The following is a 4,851-nucleotide window of genomic DNA, read 5'->3' on the forward strand; positions in this document are numbered from 1 at the left end:
TCAGTGGAGTTGATCAGCAGTGGATGGAAGGTGCTGTTGATCTGCCTCATTCAGACTAAGTCTGACATCTTTCCGCAGACTTTTGTTGCTGGGGCACAGGGCTGTGGATGTGCACTGAGGGAGCGGCAGTGGGCCAAGATGCTATGGGGAGGGTACAGTTGGCAGTGAAGAGGCTTGTGGGGAAAGTGTCAGGAAGACAGAGATCAGAGTCTCCGAGTACTTGGGTGTTAGGGCAGGTGCCCGTAGTAGAGTAGTCTGGAGTTGCTGTTGTTGTCTGTCCTCCGCATCAGTGCACTGGCTGTCCTCTGCATAGGCTGTTATTGCTTCTTGCTTGCCTGTGCCCAGACAGGGCTGTCACGTGGTGCAGCTTGACTCATGAATGTGATACTGGCATAGAGCCCGATTTCCTGTTGGAGTTGTCTTTATGTAAACAGGTATCTTCTTGCATTAGCCTCATTCTGCTCCTCTTCCACCTCTGCAGCAGCAGCTTGCACTTGACTCAGCCTTTGGGCACGCTGTGGAGTCGCAGGGCTTTCTAGCAGGGTCTGTTTGACTTGAGCTACTTGTGTATGTGTGTCGTGGTTTGTCCCTTTGGCCAGTTTGGGTCAGCTGTCCTGGCTGTGCCCCCTCCCAGCTTCTTGTGCACCTCCAGCCTTCTCAGTCCGTAGAGCACAGGAAGCTGAAAAGTCCTTGACTAGTGTAAGCACTACTTAGCAACAACTAAAACATCAGTGTGTTACTAACATTATTCTCATCCTAAATTCAAAACACAGCACTGTACCAGCAACTAGGAAGAAAATTAACTCTATCCCAGCCAAAACCAGGACAGTGTGTCAGGCAGCCTATGGAAGTGAAGCGAAACCCTGCTTCTCTCATTGTCCTGGCTACAGTCTGTTTCCCATTAGCTTAGTCTCTCTAGTGCTTGGAGTTTTAGAGGATGCTTTCTGAATGGTCTGGAGGAGACAAAAAAATTCATCTGCCATGGGTATTGTGTGCCTGATGTTTCTGTGGGAGAAGTGCTAAGTGAAGAAGTGTAGGTGGGGTGTGGGACACAGAGGACTGGAGTGCGGGCTGGCTTCCTTGCTGTCAGGTGAGTGAGAGGGGTGTTTCCGGTGGTAGCACACTGAGTAGGCAGTGCTCTTGGGCATGACAATGGATGGTTGCTTGGGAGTCTGAGGTCTTAGCTTTCCTTCTCTTGCCTGTGTTGAATGAGAAAGTGGATAGGTGAGAGGACTGCTTGTTTCCTCTTTTTATGTTACATGTTTTTTCATGCCAAGACAGACAAACACACACTTCTGACATTGCAGTGTCTGTCTGCACTGCAGTTTCCCTGAGGAGTACCATCACCGAAGACTGAAGACAGCCAGGTGCCTGAGCGGTTAGGTAGCTTGACTAGAAATGCTCACAATGTGGTTAATAGGCTAAAAACATGTTTCGTTTACATCATAAATATTTCCCTGTCTGTAGTTTTACCCTCGTTCTGGACGATGGACTCTGTGTGCCATCTTCTGGATAGCCTGGATAACACAAATGTTTGTTGGTACTGCACATGAATTAGTGCTCACAGTGCAGCAGGTAGGTTCAGTGGAAGTGCAGCTTAGTACAATCCTATGTGTCGCTTCTTGCATATGGTCACATTTGAACCATGGCTAAAACCAAGCTTATAAACAGCAACTGTAAAGTGTTTGTGACGTGTCTGACAGTTCTGCTGCACTCACAAACAAAGGGGAAGTATTTTAAGCTGTGGGCAGAAATTCCTTGGCTTCTCTTTACTGTTTTCCTGCTTGCATGCGCTTTGTTTTTTCTTGCATAAAACTGAGGGTTTGGAGGTTTTCTTGCGCAGTTTTTTTGTTTAGAATTTCTTGTTGCTGGTTTCTCACTCAGGTGTTGTGGTTTCCCTGTTAATTTTGTGGGACTTGGTATTTATCAGTCAGGATTCACAGTTTACACATTTACTGCTCAGGGCATAGGTTTTAAAATTTAACCTCAGCCATAAGTTGTAAAGCCCCAGCAACCATCTGGGTTCCGAGATTTGCAGTTTTTCAGCTAGAGTTCAGGGTTTACAGCTTACTATTAAATAGACAGGTCTAAATCCTGACATCATAATAAACTTCGGGCTATTGATCCTGGAGAGAAAGGCACTCACACTCCACAAGGTATTGATTAAAATTCCATTTATTGAACTTAACGCCAGAAGGAAAACGCAGTTAGTATGGATAGTTCTGTGTCCTTCAGATGCTGGAAGCTCTGATTTGCACAGAACCAGAAGGACCTGCATATCGTGCAGATCCCCTCTGTAGGGAGGTTCCATCAACGTCTTGGTCTTTAGAGCTCTTACAGGATTTTCTTAGAAGAAAATAATTCTATTCATAATTTCTGTCATCAAACAAAAGGATGTTCACGTGCTTCACTTTACGATAAAGACAAGCAAATGCTATAATCACCAGTGCTAAGTGGGAGCTGCCTACAGGCTCCTTTATTTCAGTTAGCCAGCTAAGTTTACTTTATTAGCAAGGGATATGCACAGCACAACACAGGCTGGAAGGTGAAGCTGAATGTGCAGCATAGCACAAGCTCAGGCCTGCACCTTCTCAGGTTAACTGTTACGTGGATCACTAGCTCCTCGATCGTACAATAGTCTTCTGGTTAAGATCACTACAGTAATCTTCCAATCACCCAGCATTCAGCTCTGTGCTCTGATCCAAGGTCTCAGTTTGGTATTCAGGCACGACGCACTGAGTCAGGCTGCTGAGGTGGTGGGTGACCTGAGAGCTCTGCGAGTTTCTTGCAGAGTTCTAATCAAGGGGTAAGGCAGAGGAACAAACAGGTGAGGTCAGGCATCTTCCTCTCAAATACCAGAGCTGAATCCTATCCCTCCCAAAAAAAGCTGGGGGGAGGCTCACAGCTGCTCACCAATTTTCCGCAGCAAGGGCTGCAGTAGGAGCTGACCCTTCCCCACCAGACTGATGAACGCTGCTCCAGTAACAACTCTTAAGGGGTCACAGGGGAAGGGTGAGCATACTGGCACCAAGCCCCATGGCAGACTCACTCCCAGGTGTTAGGCGCATTAATAATTGCTTTATTATTTACACTTGTGGCTGTGGGTCCTGCAGTCCCTTTATATTCAGTAAGAAGTGTCTGAGGACAGTACCCATGGGAGGGAGGCTACCTACTGCTTCTGATGGAGTGGGAGCTGGTCCCAAGGTCTCTGAGACCATTTTTGGTTTTTTTTTTTTTTTTTTTTTTTGGGGCGGGGGGGGTGTCCCCCAGAGAACTCCAGCACTGTTCACAGGGCTGCTGGGGATTTATGGACTCTCGGGGCTGTTGGTGGCATTTTCCATTATCCCAGGGGCAGCCAGGCACCCCCCGGGGCTGCATGAGGTCCCCAGGCTGCTCCTGACTTTGCCTTCTGCACCCTGAGATGTCCCCAGTGTGTCTGGGACAGAGGGCTGGGGTCTGTGTGGATGGTGCTGGAAGACAGGGATTCTGCCTGCCACTGGGCCTTCTACTTTTGGCTGGCTGTGCCCCCCAAAGTCATTGGTTTGCCCTGTCATCCTCTAGTGTTTTTCTTCTTTTCATTGCACCCCATAGCTCTCAATTTGTTCTTTTCCCTTAAAACTCATCCTTTTTCTTTTCAGTGCACTCCAGGGCTTCTTCCTTTTTCTTCAGCAAGCTGCTCTCAGGAGCCGGGGCATGCTCTGCTGCCCTGGTAGCCCCAGCTGTCCCTAATGGGGCTGATGGTGATGGTTCCTGTTCCTGACCAGCTACAGCTGTGGGTTGGGAGGCTGGGGACAGAAGGCCCCAGGTGCAGCCAGTGGGACTAACAGCAATGGCCCCTCTACATCCAATGTGCTGTAGTTGAGCAGGGGCTGCGCAGCCTGGGGTGGCTGTGCCAGGGTCTATTTGGGACAACAGAGCCACTGCCAAGCATCACCTGCTGGGACCAGGGCTGTGACCACAACCGCAGAGAAGGTGAGCTGAGACTGAGGGTCCCTGCAGCTGGGAACATTGTGGGCAATGTGAAACAAATGGTGGGGCGGCCAGCGTGCTGGGGCTGCAAATGGTTGCTGGGGTGAGGGGTAGCCTGGAGCCCTGAAAAGCAGAAGGTGGTGCACCAGGGCAGTGCACTGGGGCTCACCTGTGACCAACCCTAGTTTAGCTCCTATCCTAGACACCCTTTCCCCCAGCTCCCTGGCATGGTCCCAAGCTGCTCCAGACCCCCACCCGTGACCCTCCCCTGGGACTGCAGTGACCTCCCCCTTTGCACAGCTCCAACCTGACCCAGGTCCCTCCTGGCATTACGCTGACCCTTCAGGGAGCTCCCACCACCCCTCTCCAGGAGATCCCCTCCACCTTCCCAGTGTGCGGCCACCCCTGCGGTGCGGTAGGATACAAGGCCTGCATAGCACTTCCCTCCTCTTTTATAGATGAACTGCCACGGCTGCGAGCCCACGTTAAAGACAAGCAATGATGTTGACCAACCAAGGTGATGAACATGAGATCCAAGGTATTTCTGCCTCCCAAGAGGAGAAGCCCTGTTTCCTCTGGCAGGGAAGGTGGCTTCTCTGGCCCCAGGGCTCATGTCAGGGGGCTGTAACACGCGGGAAACGGGGGATGACTTGGCATCGGGGGGAGAATAAGCCTGTGGGAAAAATGGGAAACCGGCATCACCTTCACCTCCTGCGGCTTGGCTCCCCATGCTCGTCCCCCTCACCTCATCTCTCCTCCGGCCTGCCTCTCTGCGACACAGCCCTGTACCCAGGGCAGCCTGGCCCCGCGGCTCCCCGGATACCCGCGGATACCGTGCGTGCGCCCCCCCGTGCGGGGCGGGGGGAAGGGTTGGGGGGCGGG

This window comes from Pygoscelis adeliae, unplaced genomic scaffold (genome assembly GCF_000699105.1).
Source record: "Pygoscelis adeliae isolate BGI_AS28 unplaced genomic scaffold, ASM69910v1 Scaffold205, whole genome shotgun sequence".
NCBI lineage: Eukaryota > Metazoa > Chordata > Aves > Sphenisciformes > Spheniscidae > Pygoscelis > Pygoscelis adeliae.